The sequence below is a fragment of the Candoia aspera genome, chromosome 1, assembly GCF_035149785.1.
Source record: "Candoia aspera isolate rCanAsp1 chromosome 1, rCanAsp1.hap2, whole genome shotgun sequence".
Taxonomy (NCBI): domain Eukaryota; kingdom Metazoa; phylum Chordata; class Lepidosauria; order Squamata; family Boidae; genus Candoia; species Candoia aspera.
Window position 1 is genome coordinate 63,304,741 of NC_086153.1, and position 25,495 is coordinate 63,330,235.

A 25,495-nucleotide genomic window follows, 5' to 3' on the forward strand; every position below is an offset into this window, starting at 1 on the left:
CTAACTCCCCCCCCCTTTTTTTTTTTCCCCTTAACAAAATACTTCAATAGTTCTTTCACTTTGGGAAGTTTTTAATTCTCCCAGTTTCCTAGGTCAGGGAATTATAGTCTAACATCTCTGGATTGACTGATTAGATTTCACAGTTGCCCAATTCCAAAAAGACTCCAAGCAGCTTACAAATTTAAAAGAATACATAATATAAAAAAGAAAATGTGGAACATGAATTATGTTAAGGAAACTAAGCACAGCAGAAAAAAACGTCTCTGCAACTTTTTTCCACTCACAAATCCATGACAAACAGTAACAGTATCACATCCTTTCCAAAGTTCTTCCCCAGTCACCTACAATATAGATGCTTCAGTACTGACAGTCTTCCTATCTCTCCATAAGTGGTTCTCCACCAAAAGCAAGGTTGTGGTATGGATCTAGATATACTGTTATTAGAAGAAAAGAAATGGTCAGTCTGTTTCCAGGCCATTTCAGATTCACATTTTCATCCACAACTCCATTGTGTTCTAGTGCTACTCTTTCCAACCCAATGGAATGTTGGAAAGAAATTGGTAAAGAGACCCAGGACCTTGTCTATCAATCCATCAGCCTCTGAAAACTGAACAAACAGTATCCAATCTGGAATGGCAAGAGAATGCAGCAAAATAAAATCTGAGTTTGAAAATGGGTGAGATCTATCCAGGGGTTGTGGAAAAACCATTTCCAGGAAAAACAATCACCCGCTCCCACACTTCAGTGGGACATATACACTCACCACCCAGCCAGCTGCAGAAGCAACACTTACAATAATAGCACCATTATTGTTGTTGTTTTTGCTGCTATTATTAATTATTAACTCTAGCTTCTATGCCACTCCCGTCAAAACAGGCCTTGAGTGGTGTCCAACTCCTCCATCTTGTAACTCAGGTAAGAACAAACCATATAAACTCATCTTAACAAGAAACCCACATCAGGTCTCTATAAATATTCCTCCTATCCACCAGACACACCTGGCACCACTAGCCTCGGAAGCTGAATTCATGCTACATTCCATCCAGGGGCCATCTGGAAGGGCCAGATCTTCACTGCCCTCTGAAACTGTAATAGGGTTGGGACCCTCTATATCTCTGGAGGCAAGATATTCCAGAGCAAGGTCTACAGTCAGGAAGGGTCCCTGATAGCAATGTTCCCTCAGGTTAATCCCCAGGAAGAAATTGTGCACAAGCATACAAAATCACATTATTTCATTACATAGATTTCTTCTATGGCCACTGCTGGTAAACGGCTTGGAAAGTTCTTGCTGTGCATGTGTTTCCTACTTCCTACTTTGTTATTCTTTCCAATCCAACAGAATGTTGGAAATAGGCTTTGTAAAGGAGATGGAGACTTTCTCTATTACTCCATAGGTACAATAACCCTCCAGAAATTATCAAATTTAGAGTGGATGGAGAAGCTGGAAAAGGAAAGGTCAAGTTTAAAATGGTCTGGATCTGGCCAGGGGCTGTGGAAAAAAAAAACCCCAGAAACATTTCCCCAATGCATTCCTATGGCTATGGAAAAGATATTTCAGACATGAGTTCAATTGCTACCAACTGCACCATCTAAAGCCCCCCTCCCTCCTTGTCACATGACTGAGAGAGGAACCGCTACTAAGGGACCAGAATGAATTTTCTCAGCAGCGCTGTGCATGCTTTCATTAACTTGTGGGATTCCTCTCCACTTTCTTTTAAAAAAAATATGAAAACTTAACCATTTACATTAAAACATTCATTTTAAATACACTTTTTCTACAAAAGCCTAACAAAGTTCACACTATTTATTTGCAGAAAACCACATCGTAAAATTAAAAAAAAAAAAAAAAAGCCAAGCTCTGAATGACACTGTGCATAGGCTTCAATGCTGGATGGGGAATTCAGGGAGTTGAAGTCCACACATCTTAAAGTTGCCAAGGTTGAGAAACACTGCAGTAGAGGATTATACTAACTATGATGTAGTTGATTCAAATAATATAATACAAACTGCTACGATTAATTGTTGCAAGGCAAAATGATATGAAATAATTAGTGAAGCACATTAATTCCTGAAAGGAACATTCTAGATGACTGAGTCCTTTCCATACAAGTTTAAAACAATATTATATCAGCTGAGGTTCTCCACAGTCATCTATGGAGATGGCAAATGGCGAAACATGCATCATGACATTATAAAGCAAACCCCACAACTTATACCCTTGCCTCAATAGTTGGGATACTAGTATGTAAGGGTGGAGTTTGAACTGGGATCTCACCATACACAGTTTTGGCAAGATTTCAGAACCATGGCCTGCTTCCTAGGGTTGAGAGAGACTGACTGGCCCAAGGTCACCCAGCTGCCTTCGTATCTCATGGTCTCCTGATTTCTAGCCTGATGCCTTAACCACTACACCAAACTGGCTCCCCAACTTCTCAATTAGTAAAGGTAAAGGTTTCCCTTGACGTAAAGTCCAGTCGTGTCCGACTCTAGGGGGCGGTGCTCATCTCCGTTTCAAAGCCTTGGAGCCGGCGTTGTCCATAGGACACTTCCGGGTCATGTGGCCAGCATGACTCACGGAACGCCGTTACCTTCCCGCCGAAGCGGTACCAATTAATCTACTCACATTTGCATGTTTTCGAACTGCTTGGTGTGCAGGAGCTGGGACGAGCAACGGGAGCTCACCCCGCCGCGCGGTTTCGAACCGCCGACCTTCCGATCGACAGCTCAGCGGTTTAACCCGCAGCGCCACCGCGTCCCTCTAACTTCTCAATTACTGTCACCAATTTGATCCATAAAAGTTATAGGAGGAAATAGACTGCTATAGATAACAAATTAACACCCTCAATTGCCTACCATGCTACAATTCCACGCCAACCAATACTGAGAATTTGAAAGGAGGTTCACCACAATTGTAAGCCCCTCCCTTCAAAAGGTTTAATTGTCGTTCTTTTTCTTCCTTTTCTTCTGACCTCATTCCCTCATGCTAATCTTGTTCCACACTCCATAGAAACACAATGTCTTGTTTGTACTCCAGCATGCAAATAATGATTTACTGCTTCCTTGCTCCATTGTTGGTGGAAAACATATCAAACATTATGGGTGGAAACACTTGATAAATGATAAGGATATTCTCCATGTTTTGTTTTGCTTTGTTGCTCAATGACAATACTATTTGAATATGCAGCTAACATAATTTTTTCAAGCTTTTTTTGTAAGGATATTTCTGCCTTTACATTTTTTCTTAATGACTCATCAAGCTTCATAGTAATTAGATGTTTTATTCATCTCTGTTAGCTACCTCATATAAATAAGTAAATTTACTAAAGCTGAAATTAGACATTATTTTCCATAGATAATCTAGTTATCAAGCAGTTTTCACTTTTCTGAAGTATTAGTTCCTTTGTCAACTATTGCTTTCATATTAGAAGGATTTGAGATGCAGCCAATTTTCTTTCAGATCTTTATTTCACATATATTCTTCTCTTTTGGCTGCTATTCTGAAAAGATGGTGAAATTACAAGTTTAAATCGTGCTTAGTCTTGTTCTGATGCAGAGAATGAGAGGACATAATCTCATTTTTCCCTCCCCCACCTAAATTTCTTGCTTCCTTCCTGTTCTCTCCTTTGATGGAGTGCTAAAGACATAAATCACATTCAGATTGTTCAGTCCTGTTACGGTGATGTACCTTGTGTAGACAGCTGCTTTTACAAGAGCAGGTGAGGGAAAACAAACACAGAACACCATGTTCTCTTTTGTTTGGGGAAAAGATCCTGTCACAGAAATAGATCCCAGAAAGGTGACTGTCAAATTGTGGACCTGGACCCACAACAGGTATGCTGGATCCTTGTCATACACTGCACAAAATGACCAAGTGATCAGCAATAACTTTGGAGTTAGATAACAGATGCATCTGTGCTTATTCGCAGAAAAAAAAAGTTTAATTTTATTTTTCCACATATTGTTGGATATTTATGCATGTCAGTGTATAAAATATACATGAACTACATCAGATATAAGGAGAATATTCAATTAAGCAAGTTTTTCTTAATGTAAATGGCCTTGTACATTTTAAAATGACAAATGTTGAAATCTGGACATGTGTGTGCTTCATTTCTCATAGAGCAGGGCATACATTTTATACTTCTTGCTTTTATTAATCAAAGTGGAAATTGGTCTTCAATGTTCCTATCTAGGAACCATTTTCCAAAACTCTGATAGTATTGAGTTAACTGAGAATTTTGTTCAGTTCATTTTCTGAAAGGAGTTTATCAAAATGAATGAATATCTTTATGAACGGGATGGAAAGAACTTGAGATTCAAAACTTTTGAGCTCTTAAAAATTGGGTTTGAATCTCTGTTCTTTCACCTATAATTGTGGTGCTAAATTAGAGTTATCACTCCTTTAAGATTTAAATGTTTTCTCTCTGCTTGGAACAGCTCAACCTACTTCATTAGGTTAGTGCACATGGGTGAGAATTCATTTCAATACACTGTTGCATAAGAATTTATCAAAAATCATAAATTTCTCATAAGGTGAATGGAAAGAACTTAAGACTTTAAACAGCTAGTATGGACAAGATAGAAGGGATAGATTCATCCTAACTATTGACCCCAGCAATGAGCCAATCTTTTGCTTAGTGAATGGGATATTGTAGAAGACATCCTTACCAACAAGCAACATATGTAGATGTAAAGAATTAGGTTACAAGCTCATACAATAAATCAATTCTTCATCATCTTGGAAAGTGATACTCCCCAATAGGAACTCACTATATGGTAACTTTTCAGTAAGTTATTTTATTATGTTACCAAATCAGTCCACACTTTTGTCATCATTTAAAAATGTATAGCTGAAGTTCTTAACAGAGAGAGAAGGAAAGAAAGGAAACAGGAGCTTCTTCTGGCTCCAGCTGCCTTCATCAAAGTGACATTAGCAGCATTGTGCCATCATGCGACAAGCTCTGTCCTTTTGTGGACATGTGAATGATGTCATGACATGCATACAAAAGAAGAGGTGCCTTTTTTGCAGTGGTGTTACACTGCTTTTCTGTCTGATCCACTCCCCTTGCAGAGAAGGAAGGAAGGGAGGGAGGGAGGGAGGGAGGGAGGAAGTTGTGGTGAACAGAAGTTCTATAATTGATAGAAGAAATCAAGTTCCTTTCTGCAAATTACTAGACTGAATTAAGTAAGTAATCTGAGGGATCACCTCTCCTTGAGGATATCTACCCATCCCAACAGATCAGACAGGATGGGTGCACTCCATGTCCTATCTATTAAATAATCTCATCTGGCAGGACCTAGGATGCAGGCCTTCCCTGTAGTAGTCACTGCCCTATGGAACAACCTCCCCCCTGAGATCTGGAGGGCTCCTACTCTCCTGGCCTTCCAGAGGGGGGAATAAAGACCTGGCCATTCCCCAGGCATTGGGACTGGATGGGATCTTTATTTTATTTATTTTTAGTTATTTATATCCCACCTTTATTATTTTTAAATAACTCAAGGCAGCAAACATACCAAATACTCCTTCCTCCTCACATTTTCCCCACAACAACAACCCTGTGAGGTGAGGTGATCTAAACCCATCACATGTATATTTGGGATAGGAATGTTATGGTGACTTGGTTGTATAATTTTGGGGGTGGGGTCTGTTTTGTTATTTTTGTAAGTTGTTGAAGCTGTCCAGAGTTATGCTGTATAGGATAGGTGGCCATATAAATCTTTTAAATAAATAAATATGCCAAAGTTTTCCAGATGCCATCTAAAATTCGATTTCATAGCATTCATGTATAATGAAATTAAGGAGGTGATGTTAGTGGTTTCCATGCTGTGAAAGTCCTCATTGACAGATGCTGAGAAAGAGTTCACTCATTTGGAACTGAATGCTTCAATCAAGTGTGGTGTTGGACAGGGTAACAGCTTCATACATACTTGCAGGATATGATTACATCTGAACACTGACTTTCAAGTATTATAGCAGCAACAGCGCAGAACCAATAATAGTCTTATCTAGAGCAAACCACAGTCCAAATTTACTGGTAAAAGTATTGTTTTTTTAAAAATGCACTTGGATAAAAGCAAACATTTTTGTCATAATATACATATATTCATAGATTGACATAGGATATTTCCAGATCCATCTGCTCTGATGTACATGTCCTGGTCCAAGGATTGTTAGTATATGAAGTTAAGCTTCTATATTAGCAATGAATTATATCTAAGGGATATATTCCTGCCAGTAGTCTTCTCATGAGTGCTTATACATAGTAGTCCTTGAAGACCTTGTGTTGCTACTTTAAGATTTATCCACACATGCTTATCAAAGTCACCCTTATAATATGAAAGTTATACATATAGGCAAACAATTTATTTCCACTCAAACAATTGCCTTTGGAAAGGCAGAGCTACCCCCCACCCCTTCAATGAAATACTTGTTTGAAGTTCCTGCCAATACTTCCAATGAAGTTCTTAAGTACTACTTCAGTCCCAGTCCCAGCAGCTGTTTGATGCTGAGAAGCTTAAACTGATAGGTGACAATATCAGGTCTTGGCATGCTAATTCTTTGATTCCTTTAGCCTTCTTAATTGTGACTGGAAACTGAGAGAAATCATAGAAATATCCTTCTTTCCCAGGGAAGCAAGCATTATCAGGTTGTGATTCAGCCTAGTCTTCTAATTCATGGGGAACTCTCAAGCATTCTTCCCCAGCTAGCTCCACTTGGTAGGATTTGTAGTCCAGCACATCTAAAGGAGAAGGCTATATTCTAGAAATAGTTGACAGTAACTTTCCAGATGTGGCTGGATTATAACTTCCATCCTCCTTCACTACTGGCTGTGCTAAATTGGGCAGCTGAGAGTTTTGTTTTCCCCCTTAAGCTGAAATACCTAGCAGGAGCATTCTTTAGAAAGAGGAGAAGCATTTGAGAGTTTGCCAAGGAGATTTAGAGTTTGCAAAAGAAAGTACTTCTTCACAAAGCACATAATTAACCTGTGCAATTCATAACCAGAATGCCACTAACTTAGATCACCTTTAAAAGAAGATTAGATAAATTCATGAAGGAGAGGTTTGTGAAGACCTATTCACCCCTCCAGTTTGGGACAGTGTGTCTCCAAATACCAGTTCAAATTCAGAAGCAATTGGTGGGGATGTGGACTGACCATCCAAGGAGCATGCTCCAGAAAAGAGGGATGGGGAACCTGCATTTGCTCTGTCCATATTTTCAGAACTTTTATGAAGGAATCATGGATAGATCAAACATGATGACTGCCACTCCAGCAAAATCCTAAACCAAAGAGGAAGATCCATTGGTTAGCTAGAATAGTGTCCTATCTGAAGCATGGGCAGAAAGATGAAGTTAAAATAGCAAGCAAAGGACAGGTGACAGTGATAGCTAAGTGGTCAGGATTGGTAGAAAGACCAGTGATGGTTGTCACTCCAGGGGGTGATAACAGAGAAGCCAAATATTAGGTAGATAATTTCAGGCAGTAGACAGAAATCAGGAATCCAGGAGTCCAAAGGATTAAGCACGATGGAGCAGCTAAGTAGTCAGTTTCCTGCTGGCAGGGATGTGTAAGAGATTGCTGGAACCAGGTGGAGGAGAAGTTCATTGGCTATGAAAAGATGCAGCACATCCCTGAGGTGGGGGCTATGAAAAGGAAATGTTTCAAAGAGATTTTGCCTTAACTGGCTTGTTATAACTTTGCTTGGGGACTTACTTTTACAGTTTTCAATATTATCTTGTTACCCTAACTAGGATTAAAGATGCCTTTCTGAAATCCATGTGGTACATAAGGGGTAAGGTCTGCAGCACAACATTACAATGGACTTTTCATCATTTGCCCCCTGCTGATGCCAGTGGGGATACATGATCATCTGAGGCCATAAATATTTATTGTCCAGAGGCTCTCAGTCACTCTGTTAAAAAGAATCTGGAAAGGGGGTTTGGTAGCCTGATCAAAAGCTTAAAGTGCCTTGACTATGCTGACTAATTCTGCACCTTGTTTTGCCTCTCTGAATGCTATGATTGTATCTTCCATGGCCTTAGGTAGGGTAGGATTTCACACTACTATGGATTTCTGCCTCAGATATTGACAAAGACCATAGTAATATGATTTGATGGTGTGTATATAAATAGTAAAAAATGATTGTTTGGATATTAACCGAGGTTAAATTCCATTTCAGTTCTTTAGACCACGAATAAACAGAGTTCAGACTATTCAGAGTTCAGGGTATATGAATTTTAGTTTTTGTTAGATGCTCAAGATCCATCAGCTGGATCTAAGTTAAAAAATAGTCATTTGAAGGCTAGACATATTCTTCAAATTAAGGAATAAAGTACTGGTAAGCTCTAGTCCAGCCAGGGAATTCGTTTTCAGAATTGAGCTCAAAGCTTTTTTCATACATACATATTCTCTTTGTGATCTGCCAACCCTTCATTTCAGCTGTTTAACATTCGCTTTTTCTTTGTATTTTGTATTTTTGTTTTTTTGCTATTGGATCTATCTTGTGTCCCTCCCTGTTGGAGACAATGTGTATTTAGTGACTGGGTTTACACAGCAGTAAAGCTAATTTTTTTTTTTATTTTTGTCTTATCATTTGGTGTGAACTTAAGCACAGTGGTTTCTTAACCATGATTTATGACTTAGCATGATGTGTAAACACTGTGGTTTATGTCACAGTGTGACTTATTCAACAAACTGACTAAAACAAACCATGGCTTAGTGCAATGTATTTCCCCAGGATTAACTATCACAATGTAGGAGCAGAGTTGGCAGAGAACAGCAAATCATGCTCAGAATAATTATTACAAATATTATGAAGAAGTGGTATTGTGGATCCCAGATATTTTCCAGATTAGCCTGAACCTTCCCAATGAAAACAGTGAGAACTTATGATGGGTAAGTTTTGGAAACCAATGCATTTTTACTTTATTCAACAGCTCAGGATGTGTATAACATGCTATTGTCTAGTTTGTTATGCTTATTGTTAAATGAACTTTTACCCAAACCACATTTATTTTTTTTCCAGTCTGAATTGTTTATTATTAGAAAAACTGGTTATTTCACAAAACTATAGAAGAAAAAATGTGACCTTGGACAAAGCTTTGTCAGATTTGCAAAACTAGGGGAAATGTTGCATAGTACCCATTACTAAGTGACAACCTACCACCTTGTTATGCTTGGGAGTGTTTCAAGAAAAATAACCAAGAACATTCATGCATTCCTAAAGAGACCTGATCTTTGTAATTTTGGAAGCTTGCTCCTGGTAGGTGAAATGTTTCTCAACTTCCATTCCTCAGATCATTGCTCACAACTCTGAACTGAGGGCCATCAGAAATAGGTGTGTATTGGAGGGCATGGAATTTAATATTTTTGAAACATGTATCTGAAAGTCTTCTGGAACATTTGACATGGTACATTAACAGTGACAAACAATGGCTCCAGAATGTCCCATACAAGGCCACCCAGAATATGTCCAGGCTCTTCATGCATTGTGTGCTTCCACAAAATGGTATAACCCACTGACTATAATCATGGTCACCATTTGATGATCTTGGAGCCACAAGAATGATGTGGAAACCACAAAATATCAGGCATATGGGAAGTTGAGGGTAAACTATATCTCACTGTCATTTTTCCAACTTCAGTAGGAAAAAAAAGGAAGCAGATTTGGGGTCAATATAACTTTTTTTTTCTTTTAAATATATGCCGCATTTTTCTTCTAAGAGCTCAGTATGTCATATATAGCACTCCTCCCATTTCTTCCCACAGAACTCTGTGAGGGGCTGAAAGATAATGACTGAACCTCTGTTTCCCAGTCCTGATTCAACACTTGGACAATTGCAACAGTGTTTTAAAGTCATTTACCTCTTGCTATGGTCCCAGTCAAAATTTGACCCTCAAACTTCCTTCCCAGTTCAAATAACTGGTTTGAAGTGATGAACCCAAGCATATTGCATGATTTATATATATTGAAGAAGTGATGCAAAAGGATGAATTAGGGTTCTGAGGGTTTGAGCCCATTGGCATGAATTTCCATGGAAGAGGAGTCTTTTTTCATATTAAACACATTTTGGACTTCAGTAAAGGGCAAGAAACCAGCAGTATCATCCAATGGTGTGGGATGCTGAGATTTGTTCACCCCTGACAACATATATACTTAACTTTCAAAATGGGAATTTAGCATGCATTATAAGGACTGTTTTTAAAAATAATTTGAATCAAGCATTTTAATGAAATGTAATTTTTCACTAAATCAGCATATATTCCTTAAACTGTAGCAGGCCACCAACTAAATCTGGCTCAGGATCTTTTAACAACCATGCACTGTGCTTCCAGGATTTCCATTACTAATAGTTGGAAAGAGTAAAAGCAAGATAAACCACACCTACCGAAAATAGTGTATGTTCCTATTTTACGCATAGTCTGAGTTTGAAGGTTAGTCAGAATAATACTGGCCCATTTCTGTTACATCAGACAGAAATGTTACACTAGACTATCTGTCCATGGAGATCTGGTTCAAAGGCCAACAATCTATTGAAAACACTGGTGGAGTTGTCTATGATCACTCTCATTTAACCTAACCTAACCCACAGGTTTATCCTGGGAATAACTTGGGATAATCTGTCCATCATTGCTTGTGAGGAATAAAACAAAGAATAGGTGCCCTACAATGCAAGGCATACAAGTCTATGTCCTTAGCATGAAAGTGGGAATTTCCAATTTTATGGGTTTTTTAAAACAATAAATTAATGTGCTGCTCTAAAACAATGCAGTATCTTACATCATTTTCAATCTTAAAACAGTTCTCAGATGTGTCTTTCTCTTTAACAAGCAACATAGGTGTAATGATTGCCTAAACCCAAATACTCAGTCTCACAAGCTCGGGCTTAAAGATAACTGATTTATTAAAGGAATAGTATGCAAATACAGAGAAAGCTGAGAATGAGCAAAAGCGCGCCAAATACAAACTAAATACCCTCGCTTCAAACCCAATCCCGCCCCTCGCCCCACCATAGCAACCACCCCCTCCCAGGTGTTGGCAACCGTCACACATCGGCCTGGGAAAGTAACCTTGAAGACATGTCATAACCCAAACATACATTCCTGCAGAACAGCAAGGAGATTACAGCCTGGCACGGCTGAAATTCCCCTCCCCGCAAATGACAGACACGGAACAGGAGAGTGACATATGAAACGTTACGATGTATTCAAACCATTGGAACGATGAACATGACATATCGCCCCCCTTAAAGAAACTAAACTAAGCAGCAAGTTCATGCGGCTAGGCAGAATAAAGACGGGCGAAGTGATTTTACAGTGTGGGACACGCATCAGCACCTATACATAGGAAGACACGCATCAAAGAATCCACATGTGAAACGCTCCCATTCATCTCTACACAAGATCTAAGCATTGGCATGAAAATTTTCACGATGCAGATATTAGCATTGAACATTGCGATCATGACAAAATGCAAGGAACAGGTTACAGTGGTTAAACAGCATATAAATGCAAAAGGCTAAACAGCATGAGAATGCTAAAGCAAACCACAGAGCCCCGCCCCTCCACTCAGTCCGGAGGGACATGCTTCCAGCAAACAAAGCCCTGAAACCCACCCCTATCTCGCCCGAAATCCAGGATTTCTCGCTGATCGCCAGCCTCGCTCGGTGGGTCCACCTCCTCCGCCCTCAGTGCGATGAATGCGTCGCCTTCTTCCTCGGGCCCCAAGGCGGGCTGTCTCACCTCGGCCTCTCCGCTGCATCCCGCCCGACCGCCGCCGCTCTCCACGCAGCCCAGGCCCCTCGAGGCCGCACCCTTCTTGGCGCTGACACAGGCAGGAACGATGGCTCTCTCCTGCCGCGCTTGCATCCCGTGGAGCAGCGCCATCTCCAGCCACAGGAAGTTCCTCATCCAGTCCCGCTGCCCTTCCTCTCAGCTTGTTGGCAATGAAATTGACCTTGCCGTGTTCAGACCGAAAGCTCCGACCCCAATCTTCCATATAATGCTTGGCATTCGTAATAAAGAAGGAGAGCGTTGCGGGATCCCCATCAAACTTCACTCCAAATGGTGGGAAGGTTCTTGCCGGCTCAGCTGGCTGTGGCGGTGCCGCGAATGACAGCGTACGCCGAGCCCCCACAGCTGGTCGATCCCTAGGAGGTCTTGCCTCTCGCTCTCCCCTTTGATGGGCTGATCGAGTCTTACTTCTCCCCCGGGTCGACAGGGTGCTGTGCCTGGGGTACTGTGACGGCTCTTCCTCCCAATCCTCCGGGGTGGGCTCTGCCTCTCTGGGCTGATCCTCTCTGGGTAGATCCTTGAGGATCGTCACTATTAAATCCATTTTATCTTCCAATGCCCTCATACGGGCCGGAGTGACCGGCTCCTCCGGGGGTTGGTTGGTTATCACCACCTTCGGTGACAGAGGGACTTCGTGCTCCCAGGCCAATTGGGGAGACCCCCTCCCCGTGGTTCTTTCCATAACAGATCTCTGTTCACTCCTGAGACTCTCCTGTATGGATGTCAACAGCTCGTCCAATTGGGTATCTCGCAACTCCCGACGTGCTGCTCTTTGCGCTCTCGAGGTTAGCGCTGGCCGGCTTTTGACCACCTCCCGCTCTTCTTCGCCTCCCTCACTTACGCGAAGTTGAGGTTCTGTCATCGCTAGCGTTCCCTCTTATCCAAGGATTGGATGGGGCCAGCGGAAAATGGAAAAAATGAATTCTCAGCTTTATGTAATGATTGCCTAAACCCAAATACTCAGTCTCACAAGCTCGGGCTTAAAGATAACTGATTTATTAAAGGAATAGTATGCAAATACAGAGAAAGCTGAGAATGAGCAAAAGCGCGCCAAATACAAACTTAAAAGCCTTGCTTGTGGGCAGGTCCCGCCCGGTCGCCCGTCAGGACGCTCCCCCTCCCAGGTGCTGAACGCTGTTAGATGCGCCTGGGAAAGTAACCTTGAACAGGAGCGCAAACCCAAACATGCATTCCAAGCCCTCAAAACAAGGGAGGGCAACAGAATGGAAAAACCCCGGGTGAAGGGATACGGAACAGAGAATGACATGTGAAACGTTACAATGTTAACCAGACATTAGAATGTGAACATGACAATAGGGCAGATGCTCCAGCACTGTTATGCAATAGATGGCAAGTGAAAACAAGCATAACATTTGCCTCTATCAAGATCTCTGTATTCTTCTGTCCTGCCACTTATTTCATTTATTAGACTCTGAGTTGAAACAGAGGGGTAGGGAAGAACTTTGGAGTGTGGCTGCACAAGCTTACAATGCAAATAAGAGAAAGCATGTTATAGCAGGCCTTGCAGCTTGACAGTGCTGTTGTTCTTTTACAACCAGGAGCCACACAAAGTGAGTATGTAGCACATGACCTCAGGATGTCAATTCTAGCAATGCATACTTGGAATAGATTAATCTATGCAACTGCTGTTCAAGGGTCACTCGTATGACTATGGAGCAACTGATATTTTGTCAGACTCTGTTTTACTCAGAGTGAGAGAGATCAAAACATATCTCCAATGACATTCACACAGATTCATAAGCAATTTTTCTGATGGGATATATTCAGTCTCAAGGTTTCACTGCCCAGATGCTCTGGTGATGAGTCTGGATTTCAGCACCCCAAGCTGTTCACAGATTGTGAATGGCTGGTTGTTAAATTAGGAAATCTGGACTAGTTTGAAGTTAATCTGCCATAAATATTGAGTGAGACAACTGTTACTATATTGCTTTTTATATTCCAGTGACTTTTTTCAAAAATAAAATTGCAATGTTTACTTAGTTTAAAGTCTTGTTATTCATGCCATAGCCTTGGAAAGCTATGGATTGAAATGCAAATAAATACAGATGCTAAAATAATGAATATAAATACATAATACATGTGATTACATTTCAAAAGAATTAAATATCAAATGGATTGTACAAGAACTCTGGAATGGATTAAAGCAGTGAAGAAAGTCTCTACATCTATTTGTAGTTGGTGATAAAGTATGTTTGTTAGTTATTTGTTGAATATATTTTGGACAATTGTTGAATCCTTCAGAGTTGTCAAAGGATGTAAATAATATTCCTTGCAATTTACCAATAAAGGAACTATTTTTTGTGCTGAATCAGGCTGCTTATTTTAGAAAGCTAATTAGTTACTCTCAGGAGTAGGGCCCTCTTGGGTTCTAAGCAGTTGATCTGTAACATAAAAAAAACTTGACCTTTTGTCCAACTGAAGGGCAGCTTTGTGAAATTTGTTAAAATAAAGCTCTTGGAAAAATTAAGTCTATATCAGCTATGTTAATGCCAAAGAGTATCAGCTCAGTAGGGCTAAATCTAACCACAGATCAGATTTTGTAAGTTAACAGAAAGACCAGTAATGAGATTTCATTCTAAGAAAAAGGGGAGAAATGAGAGAAAGAAAAGTATAGGCAAAATGTGAACGCAGTTCTCATTATATATTTGAACCTATTTCAGAAGAAACGTATGTGGAAAAAGGCATTAGTTTTCTGTTCTAATGGATGATGTTACAAGGAAGACGCAGTTTTGATAGACTGCAATATGGTCTTTGAAGAAGTTGGGGGGGGGGTTTAATACATGCAAATGAATAAATAAAAAGTTCTGCTCTCAGCAATGATCCCTGCCCTGTAAAGAAGATGAACTTTGCCTCATATGTTATTTTTACCAATGAGCCCTAGAAACATAGGAGAGTGAAGCAATTGGCTGTAGGTTTTCTTTCTGAACTTCTAAGAACAAGGTCAGCCCGCCCCTTCTCAACCCGTACCCTACCCACGCATCCAGTCTGAAATAGAAAGAAATCCTCTGTCTGTCTATGTAATATAATGAAATCAAAGACTCTTCAAGTATGGCAACAGTCACTATGACGGTGAAGAATGTGGTGTATTGAATTCAGCAAATATACAATTGCAATTTTCATTAAAGCAAATTCTTTATAACTATACAGATAGTGGTTAAATAGTAAATTAACAGGAGCTGCTGATACCTCCCCAACATATTGGGGAGCCTAACATTGTATAATTTATGGTGTAGAAAAGTTTTGGGGCTGTGTTTAACTTTATGCCCACCTTCCTCAGTTGCAGCAGGACAAATTCTGCGGAACAGGAAAACATGGGAAAAAAAATAATACTGAATCAGAGAAAGTACACTTAAACTACATCATTGATACAGGTCAAAGCTTTTCTTAATATAAAAAACTGGATTGCCTGAACAGATTTTTTTTTTTTTAATGAAGTACACACAGTCCTAATAATGTCAGTGTGTCATTATTGGAGATGTTCATGCTGAGATTTCTTACAATTTAACTGATTCCATTAAGTATAGGTAAAGACATTGTCAGCATGTTATACAGTAATTAAAGTTGTCATAAAAATTCTAATGATACGGTCACCTGAAAATAAAAGGAACGTGCAGAATCATAGTTGATAGACTGGCAAGAAGAGAACCATTTCTAAGTATAACCTTTGTGAGCATCGAGCCACAAGAGAATTTGCAAAGCAATTACTGGAACAAACTGTATTTTAGTTTCAAGCATAACAACATTTAGCCACCAGATTTCCCTTCAGTACAAAAAGAAAAAACAAACAAAAACCAAGTGTCCATATAACTTCCAAGGGAAAAATCTAATCCTTTTCCTGAAGAATGACAGTATTCTTCTAGTTTTAGTTGTTCTTTGGATGTTTTTGTTCACTGACTTCCATCGTCTATAGGCATTAAGGTCCAAAGTACAGTGTTCAGTCTCTGCAGAAAAGTCCTCAAGCAAAGACTGAAGGTTTAATACAGGTGGATGCCTAACTTCTACAAAATCATACCACACACTGCTCCAAAAACATAAAGGGCCTTCTTCTACTGATAATTTCAGTTTTTAACCTGATCCGTTGAAGTGAGTTAAGGGAAATTCAATACTCCATATTTGTAGTTGTTCACATGGGGTGGGAGACTTGATTACTATCAGATTACAATAGTATTCAATTCTTACTGTGGATTTCTCTGTTGCAGTTCTTAATAGGAAGGATATATCTGCTTGTGTGTGTGTAGGAAGCTTCTCATAGACAGAATATTACACATCCCCCTAAATAGTCTGTTATCTTGTATTATCTTGTATTTTCTGATATATGTCTGTATACAGACACACACACATGCTTATATACATATATATACCCACATCACACTGACAACAAAGTTCCGCATAGTTAAAGCAATCGTATTCCCAGTAGTAACGTATGGCTATGAGAGCTGGACCATAAGGAAGGCTGAGAGAAGGAAGATCGATGCTTTTGAACTGTGGTGTTGGAGGAAAATTCTGAGAGTGCCTTGGACTGCACGAAGATCAAACCAGTCCATCCTCCAGGAAATAAAGCCAGACTGCTCAGTTGGGGGAATGATATTAAAGGCAAAACTGAAGTACTTGGGCCACATAATGAGAAGACAGGACAGCCTGGAGAAGATGCTGATGCTAGGGAGAGTGGAGGGCAAAAGGAAGAGGGGCCGACCAAGGGCAAGGTGGATAGATGATATTCTAGAGGTGACGGACTCGTCCCTGGGGGAGCTGGGGGTGTTGACGACTGACAGGAAGCTCTGGTGTGGGCCGGTCCATGAAGTCACAAAGAGTCGGAAGTGACTAGACAAATAAACAACAACAAAATACCCACACACCCAAAGCCAATTGGTTTAGCATTTCAGTTTAGTCCTCTTTGGGTTAAGGAAATGGGGTGGGTAGAATTCTGTCCTTTTAAGTCTCTACATTCTGTTGTTCTGAAAAAAAAATTGAACTTTGGTCTCTATGACATACATGATAATAGCTACTGTTATGACAAACTGATCAAATAAAATTATCCCAGTCAGTTGACATTTACTCTAATACTGTTGAATGCTGATTCAGGCAACTGCTGTACTTTATTCAGAGTTCTCAAGAAACTATATTAGTCACTGAAATACTGTAAGTCTAAATAGTAGCTCAAAAGCCAATCAGGATTTTCTGTTCCTTAAAGTCTGTGGCAATGCATGCTGGCTGTCATTCTGAAGTTAGAATGGTGCTGATGCCAGTGCTCCAGTGTTTGCAGAGAGACTCTAATGTTTGCATGCAGTGCTATTCCTTTAGTTGTGTCATGTGGCCTTACAGGATGAAACTAATCAGTTCAAGAGTTGCGGAAGGGAGCACTGAAACAATATAATCCTTTGTCACCCTGTTGGATCCCAGTGCTGTAGTAAATTCTGAGTTTATTTATTCATTTATTTGTGGTGAGCAGATATCTAGGAAAAGAGTAAGGTTAAGGAGATCCTTCAGCAAAGGATCGTTACCTTGCTGTGGTGCTGGAGCTTGAGCACCTCAATGATGCCATGAGCTAAACCGTGAAGGGCCACCCAAGACGGGAAGGTCATGACAGAGAGGTCAGACTAAAGGCGATCCCTGCAGAAGGTAATGGCAACCCACCCCAGTATTCTTGCCGTGAAAACTCAATGGATCAGTACAACCAGAGATATGTCGGTATACCATCGGAAGATGAGACCCCCAGGTCGGAAGATGGTCAAAATGCTACTGGGGAGGAACAGAGGATGAGTTCAACTAGCCCCAGAGGTGATGACGCAGCTAGCTCAAAGCCAAAAGGACGGCTAGCGGCCGACGGTGCTGGTGGTGAATGGCGAATAAGATGTTCTAAGGATCAACACACCATTGGAACCTGGAATGTAAGATCTATGAGCCAGGGCAAATTGGATGTGGTTATTGGTGAGATGTCAAGATTAAAGATAGACATTTTGGGTGTCAGTGAACTGAAATGGACTGGAATGGGCCACTTCACATCAAATGACCACCAGATCTACTACTGTGGACAAGAGGACCACAGAAGAAATGGAGTAGCCTTAATAATTAATAGTCAAGTGGCTAAAGCACTGCTTGGATACAATCCAAAAAACTATAGAATGATCTCAATTCGAATTCAGGGCAAGCCATCTAACATCACAGTGATCCAAATATACGCCCCAACCACAGATGCTGAAGAAGCTGAAGTAGAGCAGTTCTATGAGGATCTGCAGCACCTACTGGACAACACGCCTAAAAGAGATGTTATTTTCATCACGGGAGACTGGAATGCTAAGGTGGGCAGTCAAATGACCCCTGGAATTACAGGTAAGCATGGCCTGGGAGAACAAAACGAAGCAGGACATAGGCTGATAGAATTTTACCAAGACAACTCACTCCACATAACAAACACTCTCTTCCAGCAACCTAAGAGATGGCTTTATACATGGACTTCACCAGATGGACAACACCGAAATCAGATTGACTACATCCTTTGCAGCCAAAGGTGGCGGACATCTATACAGTCAGTAAAAACAAGACCTGGAGCTGATTGTAGTTCCGATCATGAACTTCTTCTTGCACAATTTAGGATCAGACTAAAGAGATTAGGGAAGACCCACAGATCAGCTAGATATGAGCTCACTAATATTCCTCAGGAATATGCAGTGGAGGTGAAGAATCGATTTAAGGGACTGGACTTAGTAGATAGGGTCCTGGAAGAACTATGGACAGAAGCTCGCAACATTGTTCAGGAGGCGGCAACAAAATACATCCCAAAGAAAGAGAAAACCAAGAAGGCAAAGTGGCTGTCTGCTGAGACACTAGAAGTAGTCCAAGAAAGAAGGAAAGCAAAAGGCAACAGTGATAGGGGGAGATATGCCCAATTAAATGCAAAATTCCAGAGGTTCACCAGCAGAGATAAGGAATTATTTTTAAACAAGCAATGTGTGGAAGTGGAAGAAGACAATAGAATAGGAAGGACAAGAGACCTCTTCCAGAAAATTAGAAACATCGGAGGTAAATTCCAGGCCAAAATGGGTATGATCAAAAACAAAGATGGCAAGGACCTAACAGAAGAAGAAGAGATCAAGAAACGGTGGCAAGAATATACAGAAGACCTGTATAGAAAGGATAACAATATCGGGGATAGCTTTGACGGTGTGTTCAGTGAGCTAGAACCAGACATCCTGAAGAGTGAGGTTGAATGGGCCTTAGGAAGCATTGCTAATAACAAGGCAGCAGGAGACGACGGCATCCCAGCTGAACTGTTCAAAATCATGCAAGATGATGCTGTCAAGGTAATGCATGCTATATGCCAGCAAATTTGGAAAACACAAGAATGGCCATCAGACTGGAAAAAATCAACTTATATCCCCATACCAAAAAAGGGAAACACTAAAGAATGTTCAAACTATCGAACAGTGGCACTCATTTCACATGCCAGTAAGGTAATGCTCAAGATCCTGCAAGGCAGACTTCAGCAATTCATGGAGCGAGAATTGCCAGATGTATAAGCTGAGTTTAGAAAAGGCAGAGGAACTAGGGACCAAATTGCCAATATCCGATGGATAATGGAAAAAGCCAGGGAGTTTCAGAAAAACATCTTCTTCTGTTTTATTGACTATTCTAAAGCCTTTGACTGTGTGGACCATAACAAATTGTGGCAAGTTCTTAGTGGTATGGGGATACCAAGTCATCTTGTATGCCTCCTGAAGAATCTGTATAATGACCAAGTAGCAACAGTAAGAACAGACCACAGAACAACGGTTTAAGATTAGGAAAGGAGTATGGCAGGGCTGTATACTCTCACCCTACCGATTCAACTTGTACACAGAACACATCATGTGACATGCTGGGCTTGAGGAATCCAAGGCTCGAGTTAAAATCTCTGGAAGAAACATTAACAATCTCGACATGCAGATGATACCACTTTGATGGCTGAAAGCGAAGAGGAACTGAGGAGCCTTATGATGAAGGTGAAAGAAGAAAGTGCAAAAGCTGGCTTGCAGCTAAACCTCAAAAAAACCAAGATTATGGCAACCAGCTTGATTGGTAACTGGCAAATAGAGGGAGAAAATGTAGAAGCAGTGAAAGACTTTGTACTTCTAGGTGTGAAGATTACTGCAGATGCTGACTGCAGTCAGGAAATCAGAAGACGCTCAATCCTTGGGAGAAGAGCAATGACAAATCTCGATAAAATAGTTAAGAGCAGTGACATCACACTGACAACAAAGGTCCGCATAGTTAAAGCAATGGTGTTCCCCGTAGTAACATATGGCTGCGAGAGCTGGACCATAAGGAAGGCTGAGAGAAGGAAGATCAATGCTTTTGAACTGTGGTATTGGAGGAAAATTCTGAGAGTGCCTTGGACTGCAAGAAGATCAAACCAGTCCATCCTCCAGGAAATCAAGCCAGACTGCTCACTTGAGGGAATGATATTAAAGGCAAAACTGAAATACTTTGGCCACATAATGAGAAGACAGGACAGCCTGGAGAAGATGCTGATGCTAGGGAGAGTGGAGGGCAAAAGGAAGAGGGGCCGACCAAGGGCAAGGTGGATGGATGATATTCTAGAGGTGACGGACTCATCCCTGGCGGAGCTGGGGGTGTCACAAAGAGTCGGAAGTGACTAAACAAATAAACAACAAGGAGATAAAGGAGATGGGGAACATCATGGGGACATTTAATAAAATGACTCTACTCAAGAAGATCATGGAAATCTCTTCAATCAAATATTACACACTGTGAATTAAACAACAGCTTTAAGGCCAGCGAGCAGCTTTTGGAAGTCTACAGGTTCATTCCAGCTCTAAAATTAGAACCTCTAAATGCTTACTCCTGGTGGATAACGCACAATTCAGTTTATTTAATGGGACATTGTTGTTGTTGTTTATTCGTTTAGTCGCTTCCAACTCTTCGTGACTTCATGGGATGATGCACATGGAATGAAATGTGTTTGTTTGGAAAAAAATCTTTTACAACCCAAATGACAGTTTTCTTCTGACTGGGAGGAAGATCCGCAATAAAATCCATAGAAATCTCATCCCAGGAATGGGACGGGCTGACCATGGGCTATAGAAGTCCCTGTGGTTTCCCCCCCTTACGTTTTGACATTGTACAAACAGGACAGGAAGCCACATAGTCTTTTACATCGCGTCTCAAGGTAGGCCACCAGAATTGACGACCAACCAAATGTAATGTTTTGACAAAACCAAAGTGCCCAGCAAGTTTATCATCATGGGAACGCTGTAAAATCTCAGCTCTTAAAGTTTCGGGTACATAAAGGCGGTGTTCCACCCATGCCAGACCGTTTTCAAAAGAAACAGTGTCTTTATTAGCTAGCAACCAAGTGTCAGATTTCAGCACCTGGAGAAAGTCCTTCTGTAACTGACAAGGAACTTGCACCTTCTGCTTCCCAGACTGGGCTGGGGGTGGGGTTGCTTGTGCACAGGTCTGGCTCCGAGTGACAGCAACCAAACCCAGTTGTGGTTCAGTGAGAAGAGTCCCAACCACATCTGCCCCCTGGTCAAAATCCTGAGGTAAACGCGACAAAGCATCCTACAGAAAGTTTTTCTTTCCTGGGATAAATTTTAACTGGAAGTTGAAACGACTGAAAAACTGAGCCCAGCGAATTTGTTTAGGACTGAGACACCAGGGGGTGGGGAGGGCTTCCAAATTCCTGTGATCAGTCCAAGCCTCGAAAGGGCATTTAGCGCCTTCAAGGAGGTGACGCCAGGCTTCCAAAGTGGCTTTTACAGCAAATGCCTCCTTTTCCCAAACATGCCACCGGCGTTCGGTTTCAGAAAATTTTCTGGACAGATAAGCGCAGGGTTTTAAGTGATTTTCAGAATCTCTCTGTAACAATATAGCCCCAACTGAGGAGTCAGAAGCATCAACTTGGACCACAAAGGGGCGTTCAGGATCGGGGTGCTATAGAATACACTCAGCAGTGAAAAGGGTTTTTAATTTCTCAAATGCTGCCTGGCATTCAGGCGTCCAATTCAACACTGCCCCAGGGTTGTTTACTTTGCGTGTCTCCCCCAAGCCCTTGGTACGGAGTAAATCAGTGAGGGGCAAAGCAATCTCAGCAAACCCCTGGATAAATTGGCAATAGTAATTACTGAACCCGAGGAAACTTTGCAATTGCCTCCAGGTGCAGGGACATTCCCAACTTAAAATCGCCTGAATTTGTGCAGGGTCCATTTCAATGCCCTTGTCAGACACCCTATAGCCCAGATAGTCAAGTTGGGTCTTGTGGAATTCACATTTGGAAAGTTTGGCATAGAGTTTGGCATTTCTAAGCTTGCGTAACACCTGTTTGAGGAGGCGTTCGTGTTCCTCCTCAGTTTCAGTGTAAATGAGAACATCATCTAAATAAACCAGGACCCCTTTAAACAAATGATCATGTAATACTTCATTAATCAATTGCATGAAGACTCCGGGCACCCCTGCCAACCCAAAAGGGAGGACTTTGTACTGAAATGAACCCAGTGGGCAGTTAAAAGCCGTTTTCCACTCATCTCCAGCTCGTATGCAGATGCAGAAATAGGCTTCACGAAGATCGAGCTTGGAGAAAATCTTGCCCTTAGACAAATGAGCTAACATGTCCTTCATGAGCGGAAGAGGGTATTTGTTGAAAATTGAGATGGAATTTAGCCCTCGATAGTCCATACAGAGTCAAAGCGTGCCATCTTTCTTTTCCCAGAATAGCACAGGGGCCCCAACTGGGGAATTTGCAGGTTCAATAAACCCCCTTGACAGATTTTTGTCAATAAAGTCCCGTAATGCCTCAAGCTCCTTCTGAGTCATTGGATAAATTTTTGGCTTGGGCAATTGAGCATTGGGAACCAACTCTATCACACAGTCAGTTTTCCGATGGGGGGGTAGCTGATCTGCTTCCATTTCCCCAAAAACGTCTGCAAAGTCTTGGTATTGATCAGGCAAGCCTTCTAAATGTGCCAAGTTAGAGCACGGCATGGCGGCCACAGCCCTTCCAACCCCTGCACGTGCAGCTCTCTCCGCTGTAGGAGCTTGGTAAAACCCATCTTTAAAAGTCATAGTTCTGTGTTCCCAGTTTATATATGGGCTTCAATAGGTCAACCAGGGGATCCCCAGAACTACCAAGGGATTGCCAACAGGTGCTACTATGAATTTTAAAGTCTCACGGTGACTGCCCATTTGCATTGTGACAGTTCCAGTGAAATGGGTTGCCAGGCCACCCCCCCGCTGTTGAACCATCCAACTGTGTGAAGATCAAAGGCTGCTGGAGGGGGAAACTAGGCAGGTCCAAAGCAGCAACCAGATCAGGGTGAATTAAACACCTGGAACACCCAGAGTCAACCAAAGCCCAGACCTCTGTAGTTTTTGTGCGGGAGCCCAATTTCACTTTTACTGCTAAAGTGGGACAGTCAGCACTCACCATAGCATCCTCGCACCCATCCTCCTCCACCTGCCCACAGGCGCTCTTCATGGCAGGTGGCTGGCGTTTCCTGCCGGCTCCTTAGAGTCGTCTTCAGCCTCTCCCGAGAAGTAGAATACTTCCTCAGCATCGGCTGCGCCCTTGGCTGCTGTCATCCACCACAAGGGGGGGGGGGGTGATTTGGCCCACGGCTTGCCCGCTCGATCTCCAGCCTTGGCTTTTGGGCAATCAGCTGCTCGAAGCCCTTCCTTTCTGCATCGGAGACACTGACCCCTCGCGTAGCGCCGATCTCTCTCCTCATCCCAGGCTCTATAGCCTGGCCGGGCAGCAGTCGCAGCACTTCAGGGTCCCCTCGTGGTGGCTGGTGGTTTTTCAGGTCTTCTGGTTTGCATGAAGGTATGCTGAGCATGCTCAGCCTTGCCTACCAGACAGATCCATTTGTACAATGACTCTGGGTCATCCCTACACAACGCCCACAGTAGGACGTCCCGGTTCAGTCCCTCTTTAAACCGTTCTATTAAGGTTGACTGAGACCAGTCGGGGATTTTCCCAGCGAGAGCCTTAAACTCCAGGGCATAATCAGCTACAGACAGTTTGTTGAGGTTTTCCTACTAACAGATTAAGACTGCTATATGTGCCTAATCATTTTGGCCAGGTTAAAAGGTTGTATTAGATTGTCTCCTCTCACGTGCTTCATGCAAATCACCTGGGGGGGGGAGGAAACCTGCCCGGACTTGTTCTCACTTCCTCTTTTCTCTCTGCCGGCAATGTAGACAAGCAAGGCTTGCTCCAAAGGGAGCTAAGTCCTTTAAATGTTTTGCTTTTGTTTTTGCTTTCTGTAAATAAATTATTTTTATAGAAATGCTTGGTGTGTGACTTTTTTGACCTCTCCTGGGCTAAAGGCTTTCCCAGCATTCTGCAACAGGTTATGTGCCCAGTAAACAACGCAGTAAAACCCAGAGAGAAAAGAGAGGTCAGCTCCACACCTCGTGCACAATTTAAAGGCAGGTAGCAAAGACCTGTGAAGATTTTCTTTGGAGCCACCTGGAGATTTTCCAGCAACTGCCGGTCTGCAGGACTTAGAAGCTAGCTGAGGTGACTTGCAAAAGAAGGAAGAAGCCATGGCTACCTCCCAGCCCTCAGCGATGCCTCTGGAGCGCCTATCAGAGACCAACTATTTGAATTGGGTCCTGAAGATGGAGATGTATCTTCGCAGAGAGAATCTTTGGCTGCCAATTGGTGAGCAAAGCCCCCAGAATCCCAGTGCTGAATGGCTGAGACAGGATGAGCGGGCTAGAGCCACCATTATCTTGGGAGTTGAGGACAATCAGCTAGTCCACGTGCGAGGCATGCAGTCTGCAAAGCAACTTTGGGACGCTTTGAGAGACTTGTATGTAAAGGCAACAGCAGGGAGTAAAGTTACTCTGACGAAAAAGCTGTACAGAGCCTACCTTGCAGAAGGAGATAGCCTTCCTGAGCACCTGCATTATATTCAGCAGCTGTTTGTTGAGTTGCAGGAGAGAGGAATGGAATTTACACCTCTCGCAAAATCCTATAGCCTCCTGTCCTCACTGAATGAAACGTGGGACACGCTGATTTGTACCCTGGAGGCTATGCCTGAAGCAGACCTCACCCCATCGTATGTTACACAGTGCTTACTCGCTGAATGGGAGAAGAGAGAGGAAAGATCCCCCCCATCTGTTCTGGAAAGCTGCAATACCAGAAAATGAGGGAAAAGAAGGGAAAGGAACCTGAGGCCACAGCGCTAGCCAGCCAGTGATGCTTCACTTGTGGTTCAGCTGGACATTTGCAAAGAGACTGTGCCATGAGACCCAAGAGTAGAAAGACAGAGAAGAAAAACACAAGGGCAACACAGAAGAAGGCTCTTCAGACAACCCAAATTGCACAGGTTGCTGAGAAGGGTAATTCTGATGTATGGGTGTTAGATTCTGGGGCCAGTTGTCATTTATGTAATTGTAAAAGCTCTTTTGTGTCACTGTCTAAAACTGAAAGACAAAGTGTATCTTTGGCTGATGGGTCTGTGACCAAAATTATGGGACAAGGTGACTTGTATTTATCCTGCTTAGGAGAAACTGTAAAAGGTGTGTTGTATGTGCCAAATTTACAATCAAACCTTTTATCTGTGGCACAATTGGCTGCAACAGGGTATATCATAACATTTAAGAAAAATGGTTGTGAGATACGTAAAAATGGGAAATTGTGTGCTACTGGTATGTTAAAAGACTCCTTGTACATTGTG